This window comes from Desmodus rotundus, chromosome 5 (genome assembly GCF_022682495.2).
Source record: "Desmodus rotundus isolate HL8 chromosome 5, HLdesRot8A.1, whole genome shotgun sequence".
NCBI classification, from domain to species: Eukaryota; Metazoa; Chordata; class Mammalia; order Chiroptera; family Phyllostomidae; genus Desmodus; species Desmodus rotundus.
The window spans coordinates 113655610-113667803 of record NC_071391.1 but is presented as its reverse complement, the minus strand read 5'-3'; positions in this window follow the sequence as shown (position 1 = coordinate 113667803).

The window sequence follows — 12194 nt, the reverse complement described above, 5'->3', positions numbered from 1 at the left end:
GGGTCTGGAAATTTCATCCCTTAAATCTATCCATGCCTCTGGAACCCCAGAGCCTTCTCCCTGCGTGGTAAGGAAAAGCATCCAATAATCTGAAGACTGCCGTCTTGTAGAAGGACTCAGACAAGTCTCCCCATTTATTCCTCCAAGAATGGAAGTAGGAGAGAATGTGTGAACAGAAAGTTATGAGAGAAGTACCAGAAAAATAGGATGTGTTGAGAGCTGTAATATTTTAGTTGAGGAAATAAGAACTGAGAAGTTAAGAGAGGCAAGAAGATCACCTTCTATGTCAAACCTCGCACTAATGTTAATAGATGTGAGACTGCCTACATTCCTAAAAACCAAACACTACCTATAAATTAACCTCATTATGAAGTGGAGTGTAACTGAAGTAAAGGAAGCTTATCTACTGATTAGGAAATACTTTGGTAAGTTTACCTATCCAATTTTAATTCTTCATCGATGCCTTTCGATGACATGGGCATAGCCATTTAACCATCAATTTTTTTAAAAAAAGACTTTCTTGGCTTTTGGATTTTCAAAAGCTGAAAACCCCTACAAATAAGAGTACTGAGAGGGAAATTTCCAAGTCACTGTGATGCTACAGAAAGAGAAATAAATCTTTCTACTCACCTTTGAGCTGAGACATGAGAAGCATCAGAAAGAAGAAAAATATAAAAGAATCAAGGGAACTTTGGAAATGCTCCCTAAGAAATGGCTGTCTACCTTGTTGTTGCACCCTCGTCAGAGCTCCATGGAAGGAAAACAGTAACATCGTTAGATGAGTTTGGGATTCCAGATTGGAGAATCACTTGAGCATCCTTTCATGGGCCTGCCTGAGCCTCGGGTTCTAGACTTCCTGTACATGTAATGCCGCAGCGATAACGTTACACATAAATGACTGCAGTGTTTAGATACGAGATCATCCTGCTGAGCTCACCCCAGAGCAAAAGTGGTTTAGGGTAACTTCCAAATGTTCCCTGTGGCACACATAGGGACAGAGAGTGGCATGAGGGTCAGGATGTCAAACAGGCAGGATGAGGTGTGTGGACACTATCTGTGTCCAGGGGGCAAAAAGTGCCTTCCAAATGCCAGAGTGGTATAACTCGCTGAAAGAGAATGAAGGGAGTGAAGAAGTTTCAAAAGATACCAGAATGGGCCAGTAGTGACTAAGAACCCAGCCACTTTACACAGGCTTTGGCGAGCATCAGAAACATACATACACCACTGGCAACAAAAGAACCCCTTAACCCTTAATGTGTGCAGAAACTAATGAATTAATTGAGTTTACCGACAATTGACTAATTGTGTTTTACCATCACAATGGTGCTAAACAGAACCAATGGCAGAAATTCATTACACCTATAATATATCTTCATAACATTTGGTGCCCAAAATTAACATAATAGACCATTAATTGAGTACTCTCCAGGTTGGGTGTTCAGTGCTTTGATTCCATTATTTACCTTCAAAACAACTCCACAACTTAGGAGTTGTTACTGTAACATTCCTATTTTTAAGGTAAAAGTTAAGTGACTTGTCCAAGGTTGCTACCAATAAGCGGTAAAATCAGGAATGTAACTCAATGATTCTACTTCTGAAAACCATACCATATATTCATGAGCATAGGGAATGATAGGCATGCTGGTGAATAAGTATATAAATTAAACCTAAATTGAAGGTTCTGTGTCCACCTTCTACCTCAATGGACCTGATCCTCCAGTTTTAGGGATTCTCAGCCTCAGTACTATTAAAATGTGAGCCAAATAATTTTTTGTTGTTGTTGTGATGGACTCTTTTGTGCATTGTCAGAAGCTTAGCAGCACCTCCATCCTATATTCACTAGATGGCAGTAGTTTCCACGCCCAACTGTGACAACCAAAAATGTCCCCAGACATTGTCAAGTGTACCTGGGGGAGCAAAATGGCCTCTAGTTGAGAACCATTGATTTACAGTTAAAGAGGTCCTTGTTTATCAGTTTTCCTGATTCTCATTTTGAGATTCCTGTGACCTTATAAGTCAGGGGTATCAAACTCACTTTCACCAGGGGCCACATCAGCCTTGCCATTGACTTCAAAGGTCCTAATGTAATTTCAACTCCTTAACAGTTAAAAAATAGTTACATTTACACAGTCCTAAAATTATTTCAGACCTTTGAAGGCAACGGTGAGGCTGATGTGGCCCCCAGTGAAAATGAGTTTGACACCCGTTATAAATGATGTTGAAGACAAGTAATTAGAAGAGTTGAAGACATTTCCAGAATTCATGGTGAGAAATTGCATCATAAGTCATTTTCAAATCTTAGTATTCAATCAGTTCTTAAATTGTTGGGATGAAAATTCCCAGACAGGTCAGCTACCTACCTATGCATAGTCTGTCATTTGTAGAATAAAGATCACAATATCCAATTTATGTAATAAGATTCTGAGGATAAAATGAAACATTAAACACAAACCTTGTTCGGTTGTAAAGCTGCAAAACTAAAATCATATTTACCTCAACTATATTCACAAGGGGGAACAAATCAAAGACCAATACAAATATCAGAGAGATGTTTGATTCATGCCCTCACCCATTTTTCATTCCTTTATTTCCACCACATTGATATCTCTCCCTAGGTAGTTTTGACTCTCCATTTACATGGGAATATATATGATTAGGAGAGGCACTGATAATTTCAATCAGGGTAGAAAGTTGAAGGAAAGATATCAAAAGCAATATGAAAAGTATTGAACTGTGCTTCAGTGTGACGAAAACCTGCTGTGTATTTTATGGACTAGTACAAGAAAGAATGCCCGGAGTAGGAACTAAAGTCATTAAGAGACTATACACCATTTCATAAAGTCAAGTGTGTTACAAGATGGTAGAATCACAAGGCAGACCATATCATACACTCGGGCCTCCAGGTGGTTGATGTCGGTGATTCCGGTCTAATAATGACTAGGGTCCTAAAAATAGGAAAGTCATCTATCTTTGAATATCAAAGCTAAATTTGTCAGATAATTGTATAAAATAAATTACATTACATATATATATAATATCTCATGGTATTATACACTTAATATAATTGATTTTAAATAATTATAGGTCAAAAATAAAATTAATATTAGGCATCACACCTTGAAGTTAGGAATAAGTTTAAAGGCAAAGGAAGAGAGATTAATGTGTCAAAATCATTACCCCCAGAATTGACATGCACTTAAATAAAAAAAATAATTCTGGAAAGCTTCAGATGGATTAAATGAGTAAGCCACAAGAAACAAAGTTTAGATGAAGAAATATAGTAAAAAAGATGTATGTACATTGTGCCTTTGTTTTTACCAAGGCTTTATTTTCTGCTATTAGTACTAAATTATTATTCAACTACCTTCTATATGTAACATATTAGCTATAAAGATAATATTTTACTTGAATAGACAAATCATTTGTCAACCTTTTCTCTAAACTCTTAAAATAGCTTGTAATAGCTAAACTCTTCATATAACTTGCGATCAGTTCTTGTACAACTACAACAAATAGTGTTTTTTCAGCTGAGAATATACACAAAATATAGCAATTTATATGTTAATATAAATAATTGATCCATACTAATAACTCATATGTTTTGTTTATAAGATTAAAATAAAATTACAATTATTTGTTTAGACAGTGATCTGTTTAGAAGAACTAAGGGTATAATAATTTTGCTAAGAATATCACGTTTAATTAAGATGAACTTTCCATGATACTGGCTTGTACATTTTCAGGTGGCTAAATATGATCACTTTTATACATTTTTATCAAGCAAGATGTTTAGGATAGGTAAAGTAATCAGAAATATCATGATATTTTTAAATATGAAAAGTAGAGCTGATTAAATATCGCCTTCTGAGCAGGCAAGCGTGAGAAATTTTAAATATGGTTTTCCTTTCACAACAGCGTCTTATTATACAGATTCAACCTTCTAATGAACTCTATTTGTTGACTCATGCACGAAAACAAGGTAATTGTATTAACTCAACCCCACTGACTTCTTAAGCCAAAATTTTAGAGCTACTAGACCAAGTATTTAAAAAGGAATATATTTAAAAATAACCAAGCTGCTTTGAGGAAATTGGGGCATAACCTTTTCATATTAAAAAATGAAAATTCATTGAATTGGGAAAAAAAGTATACTTTAATGGGGACATTTAACTCATTAGATAAATGTAAAACATTAACATTCTCTTGTAAAGTTATCACAGTGATTAAAAAGAACATAAAAAGTATACTTCTAAAATTAATTGAATCATGTTTGATGGAAAATATAAGGCCAGAAAATCTATTTTAGATTTTCTTCCTATGGAACATTTAATATAATCTCATTTCCTTTTTAAAATATTTTCTCCCCTGAATATAGCAATAAAATAAATAACCACATATTTACTGAACATTTTTAACATTATTTTCCTTTTAATTTCTTCCAATGGAAGCAGAGGAGAAACTATGTTGAGATTATTAACCAATTATAAGTAATTAACAGTATTCCGTAAGTATAGCTACCCTATATGTATAGCAAGATTATTATCATGCTATTATTCAGAATTAAGTTCTTGTGATTAAATTTAAATTTCTTATAATTAATTGTATAAATATCATATTTTACTAAATCTTTAAGTTAAACAGAGATAGATCACAATATTATAATGAATATATTGTATTTCAGAGCCTGTGAAATGTCATACGAAGTATATATAAAATACATGCAAACTATATTGCCAAACTATGAAATGAACAAAATTTATGTATTACAGTATGGTAGTAAATATTGTTATAGGATTGCATAAAAATGGTAAAAATAATATTGACATAGATTACATTATACAGAAATTAACATTATTAACATGAGGAGTAATGTAACTTTAAAATCGCATTTATAAAATGCTTATTTTGTAGGTATGGTAGAAATAAAATATAAACTGAAATCTAAAAGTTACTTTTTCAGCCTTTATAATTACCATTAGAAAAATATAAAATATGGTGATGGGTGGGGTGGGGGAGAGTGGTGGGGAGAAAATAAAGACAACTGTACTTGAACAACAATAAACAAATAAAAACAGAAGAAAAATTTGAATCTAAAAAAAGAAATATATAAAATAACAAAATATTTTCAAAAAATAAAATTTGTTATAGTATAGGTAAAAGCAAGACATGTCAAACTGTGAACCCCTTAAATAGGAAATTCTTCATTCTGGGGCTTTGGGAATACTTTATAAAAGCAGGCCTTATTTATAGCAAAGACATAATCTCAAAAATTTCTGAAAAGCATAAAATACATAGACCCTGTTATGTGGACCTAATGCAGTAGACCTAGGAGTGAATAACAAAAGTAAACCAAGTTATTATGCCAATTAGAAGTTAAGAATAGTCGTATTCCTTAGGTTATTTGAGACAGAGTAACTCCAACTGCGCCTAGAGGATCTGTAGAGAGTAGGAAGTTAAAACAGATCAGTGTTAAGAGTTCATGATCATCAGATTCAGGCTGAAGTGGTGTGAAGCTGAAATTACTTGACCTTTTTAAGCTAAAGATGCTCTACCTATAAAAGGGCAATAAAACCAGGACCAAACTGAGGATGTTGAAAAAATTAAGATATAATTCACCAGTTTAAGCTACCAGTAGTCCTATGGCCAAGGATTTACAATGCTAAAGTCATATTTTTTTTTTACCTTCTCTTTTCCTGTTCCTTTTTCTACCATTTTTGTATGTTATAGAATAAAACCAAATGTGGCCAAATACAAAAATAATCATTGCTTTATTATTTATTTTTTCTGTTATCTAACACGAAAAACTAAAAATCTTCATTGAATTCAGGATCGTAGAAAAAACATACCATCCTTAAGGAAGAAATTAGCAATAAACAAACAAACAAATAAGTGAATATACTGGATGAGAACACAGATTATACTAAATATTATTATTTCCAAAAGGTAGTCACTAAAATTATTTAATAGCAATCACAATCCAAACCGAATTATATTTGGAATTCAACAACATCAGTATGTTACAAAAGATGGGTCTTCCTTGAAATAGCAAAAGCAATAGCAGCAATAGAAACGCTGCCATACTGTGCACTATCTAAAGGCCAGTACTACTTTAGTTTACATGCATTATCTCATTTAATCCTCAGTACAAAACTACTTGGGAAGCAATACCATTATTACCATTTACAGATAAAGCAACTGAGACCAGAAATATTTGAGTATTATTTGAAATATAACAGCTACTAAAAAATTAACCAAGCTGGCAGATCCCAGAGACTGTGCTTTGAAAAGTTACACTGTACACCTAAATATTGAAAGGATGGGTGCCCTATTAGATAGTAAATAATTCTGCAGCACAGTAATGAAAGTGTCATGGCGCTGGCAAAGGAGAGAGCGATGGAACTGAGAATATTTTAAATAGGCCCAAATATGTATAAACAATCATATGTGAGAGATAACATTACATGGGAGTGTGGAGTACGATGGGGAAAAATCAGAAATAAAATTTTTTCTTCTAGTGTTTACTAATGAATTACATATTTTTTTGTGAAAATAATTTTATTTGGGGCATTGATACTCAGAATGTTAATGCCAAATAAACTAAAACTCAGGCACTCCTGTCTTTAAACCTGCAAATCTGTACTAATTCAATGATGATGAATTAATTAACTAATATTAAATTCATTTTTAAAAAGGCAGTAAAAATGCATTTTATTTCTGATGGATGTGATTTCTTATATCACATATAATTTTCAAAATACCAAACTATGTTCAGGTATAATTTTCCTTGAGATAAGTATAGTTTGAAATGTCCTAGGAATATATTTAAATTTTCTTTTTAGTCACATAGATTTTATTTTGCAGTAGTGAGTCTAATACTTCAATGGAACTGTCTTGTTTGGCCATTTCATCTATGAATTAAGAGGTGCTCTCCTCAATTAAGAGGTCTTGTTATTGTACAGTTGTACAGGTTATAATTGCTTACGTTATTTGTTCATATGAAAACTCTCCTCACAATGAACTAAAACTGCCGAAACTGTTTACTAAGAGAACTGATTCTGTTCAGTATACTTCATATACTTTATACAGTATATTTATATATTTTGATAAAGGTGGGGAAAGTCTGCTTAATGTCTAAGCATCCCTATTTCACCTTGAATTAAGATGATCTGGTATGATTTAAGTAAAGTTCTTCACAGTGAAAATAAAAATCTTTATTAACAGCCACTAGAATAAATGATCAGGAGAGCAAGGGCCAAGGTATTATTTATTATTATTATTATTATTATATTATTATTATTATTATTATTTTAAACTTATATCCATTGCCTAGAGCAGTAATCTGCCTTGTGCAGATGTTAAACATACTTGAACAAATGAGTGATATAAATAGTTCACATGTATTGGGTACTTACTATTTTCCAAATATCGTCCCGAGTACTTTAAGTAGTTTACCTCATTTAATGCTCACAATCGCCTAATTTTGCTATTCCACATCTACAAATGAGGGTTTATGCACCAGCTTTTATACTAGTTCTTTTCTTATGGGCAAGTCAATGAATCTTTTTCTCTCTTTGAGCTTCTTCCCTCATCTTTAAAATGGAGAGAATAAGCTTATCTGGACTGAGTTGTGAAAAATAATGACAAAAAGCAAATATTTATCACAGTGCTAGCAACCTGGTTGACAGCATATAATCACTACACACATTATAATGAGACTATGACGCCCATTTTTTTACATCTTATGACAGTCAACTAAATTGAAGTTGGACATAGTTTTTCTGGCTTGAATAAGTATAAACTTACTTCAAGTCTCTTAGCTACAAACTGTGACTGTTCACTGTTTTAGTCAATAAACCATTTAAGTTCCATTTGGTGTAGGGATATGGGTCCTGATTATTGTCTGGAAGTTGTCTTTTGGTTAAAAATAAGAAAGTATTATTCAGAAAACTCCAGGCTAGTAGTCACTGGCTTGTGAAAACAAAAGGCAAGAAATCAAGCAAATGAGGTGGAGACAATAATAAGTATTATTTTCAGAAAAATCTGCACTACCAATATTCTAAATGCTCTGGAAAGCAGTAACACAAAAGGGCAAGATCACAGAGGACTCTGGGTTAAAGTCAGATACAGAAGGGAAAGGTGTTAAATATGAAGAGGTTTTACAAATAGCATAACCAATTTATTTCACATATATTTTCATTTTATCAATGCATATAACACTGTCTAAATAGTCTAAAAGCATTATTTTGACAAGTAAAATATACAAGATTGTGACTGACAAGAAGGCATCACGTATTTTCATCTTCTTTCTAAGGAGCATATGCAAAATAATGGTGAGCAATTGATGGCATTTCAAGTTCCCTAAAACTCCATAGTTCATGTGTTTGGATGACTCAAGAAGAATTTTGTGTCTCACAACTCAAAGCTGTTCTTTCTTCCAGAAACAAGAATTGATGAGTGACTGATACCTCCTACACCAATGGCACGGTGATAACATTAGCACCTTCCACAAGATTGCCCTCGAAGCTGGGTGTGTGTTAGCTCTTCTTTCTGTTACCAGTGTTGCCTGAAGTCCTGGAAATGTTTGAATATGTGTGAAAGTTCTTTAAATCTTCCCACATCAAATATGCGTTATTGATAGAGCAAATATAATGTCGATATTATGTTCCAGGTCCTCTGAGGAATTCTGAGAATTCAATGGTGAGCAAAAAAAAGACGTGGTAGTTGGTATTTAAAGCCCTGTGGGAGACATTGTATTTTGAGGTGTATGTTAGGTGAATTTAGCCGAATCAAGGAGGTGAAAAAAGATATTTCTAAAGAAGTGTTACTTTGGTGGAGATCCCATTGACTCAAAAGGCATAGGGGATCATTCTATGTTTCTATGTTAATAGTCTTACTCTACTGGCCGTTGCGAGGATTGGATTCTACAGTGAGGTCTGTCCAGAAAGTATCTAGCCAGGTACTATGAAAAACAGAGACATTTTCTGACGAAGATATAAGATACAAGAAACATTGTATGTAGAACAATGTTGCCTCAGTCCCCTTCAAAGTGGGCATCTTGGGATCTCACTCAGTTTTCCCAATTGCCATCAGCTGCCCTGTTGTATTTTCCTGAATGTCATTGATGGTCTGAAATCTCTTTGGTTTCAAAGGTGATTTTAGTTTTGGGAGAAGTCACAAGTCACAGGGCACCAAATCTGGAATGTAGGGGAGCTAAGTCACTTGAATGATTTGATGTTTCACTAAAAAACTCTGCATGAGATGTGATGCATGAGTGGGTGCGTTGTTTTAATGAGGCTGCCAATATCCATTTGCCCACAGCTACAACCTTCTAAATCATCTGAATAGTTTCTGTAGAGGAATGTTCAAACTTGATACCCAATTTAATGCAGATTCATTGTGATACTTGCTCAGTCATTTTGAATGTGACGGCCACACAGTACACATGCTCACTCAGTGGTGTCTACTGCCCCCACTGACTAGTACAGTAAAGTCATCATTGTTCACACATGGGAATTCCAGTCCTCTCTCCTTGGCTGCCTGGTTACATCAATGTCCCCCAAACTGTTCTCGTCATATTAACAAGTAATATGGACTTTTTCTGGGCAGACCTCATATAATACATGTATAGTGCTTGGATTGGCTTTTGGAACATAGTAAGGGCTCACTCAGTACATATTAGCTACTTGTATTGTTCCACTTCTCTCACTCTCCTTCTTCTTCTAACTATTATTATTAGCAGAAATAACAACATGCTTAAAAGTTTTGATGTCAGGAGAGATTGTAGCTCATAAGAGAGTCTCAAAGAAAGGCAGTGTGGTTCCAGTGTAAAGACAAAATGGAAAGTTGTGTAAGGTGGACTGCAGAGTCAATCCAGCCAGGGCCTTGTATGGTGTACTCTTTTTCTTTTGCTTCTAGAGAGGTTTCAAAAGGGAGGGGGGAAATGAACTGACTGCATTGGAACTTGTGCCAGATGACTCCTGCTCCAGTAGGCCACACAGACCAGAAGGGGGTCAGCCTGGCTGCAGATCTGTCAGATAGATACTTTGGTAGTTGTCTAGGAAAATTTTTAAAAATTGGTGCCGTGGAAGATAACACCCATATGGTGCTCAATAAACATTTTGTTACTTTTGCATACTTTCAAAATACAGATGGATGAGTAAACACACCATATAGCTATTTTTATTAAAATGGTTATTACAAATAAAGTTCTTATAATCCCAGAAGTAACATATACTTGAGCTAAATGTATAAGTTTTACTGTGTTTATCATTGTCTGACACTCAATAAATGCTACTTTTCATTAGTATTATAATTACTACTACATGACCTAATGAGATCTTGGAATGATGAAACTTTGTAACATGTAAAGCATTATGAATTCCAAGGAAGAAAAAATTGTAATATAAATTTAAACATTTTTCAAAGCCACAACTATGTCTCATAATATTTTATATAAAATATAATAGCTTTCCAAAGATAGACATTTGATATGAAATTGTTGGTTGATTCATTTATAAGTTAAATGCCTTCACTAATATGATCTATTGCTATAGCAGTATCAGGCAATCACACATGAACAACAATAAGACTCTTACTTAGCTTGAATCCCGAGAAAAAATAACAAAAGTAGTAAGTATATGCAATAGAGGAAGCTTAAACAAAGAGACATGTGGGCAGGAGCAGACCAATCAGATCTTAGTCACACCACAAGAATTTTGATCAAAAATTAAATACCTGTGAAATTTCAAACAGATGAATACAAGCTGACGGGATACTTCTAAAATAAGGTTAGTATAACAAAATTTGGGGACCCTTAGTAAGATGATAATTAAGAATTAAATTTATTTCTTATTAATATGACACCCAGTCACTTGAACCACATTTAAGCTAGGTGCTCATGGATGGGCACCACATACTGTCCACCTCTTTGTCTCTGTCTCTCTCTCTGTCTCTCTCTCTCTCTCTCTCACACGCGCGCACACACACACACACACACACACAGCTGATCAGCAAAATGGGTTAATTCCTAACTGGTTTATGCTTAGAAATGTTGCCCAGATATTTCACACACTGATTTTTCTCTTCTTCTAGGTCTCAAGCATCGTGGGTCATCTGGACACACACAGAGCAAGTCATATAGTCACGAACATTCCAGGAGACCATTTCTTCCACAAAAGTAAACTTTGTATTTCCAGGAAAAATTCATAATTTCTGAAGTTAAATTTTTCATAGTAGTGATGTAATAGTTTATTGTCACACCTATAGATATTTCCTTTTATTATGTATTTTTAATAAAGGGCTAGGTGGAGGGACAGGCTCCAGGCTGACATTTGAGTATTTCAGGGACGAGAGCTGACATAAAGAGATATAACAAAGGCATGTGATATTATTATACAAAGAGTTCTTTGTATTTATTATTTCACTTCATACAATAATTATGTATTGCTGTTGTAATTTGCAAGACATCAAGTTCAAAATAAAGTTTAAAGATACAATAATCTTTCAATATTGATTTCAGCCAAACATAATAATCACTAAACTGAAAACAGGAGTGTCTATTGACTGATTATTGACAAGTTCCTTCAATACGTTACTTCAACCTCTAGCTTTCTATTTGTTGCAAAATGTCAGAAAAAATGAATCAGTTTCACTCTCCTTTACGTCATATCATTTACCTCTATTAACCAATTTAAGAGGGCTTGAAATATGTTAAAACGCAGAGCCTATGCACCTCCTCCTTCCTTCCCCCCTCCTCTCTCTCTCTCTCTCAAACACACACACACACACTGATGATTAGCAAAAGTAGACGAATTCCCAACTGATTTGTACTTAGAAATGTTGTCCAGCTGTTTCAAGAACTGATTTTTCTTGTTTTAGGTCTCAAGCCTCTCCTTTCAGTAAATTGAGTATGATTAAGACCATGGATGTTTGCGCCCATATTCAAGAGCTGTTTTGGTTACTTATCATCAGTAGGGTCTGAATAAGCCATTCAATCCCCTTAGGCCTCCGTTTTCTTATCTCTAAAATGGCTTTGATAGGCAGATTTACCTCACATGGTTTTTGTGCAAATCATGTGAGTCAACACATGTTACGTGCTTAGAAGAGTGCTCCATACCTATCTAGTAGGTCTCCTTTCATCATCTCTGCTCCTGTGAAACTCCTCATACCCGTGAAGCTGCCATGAATCTTCTGCC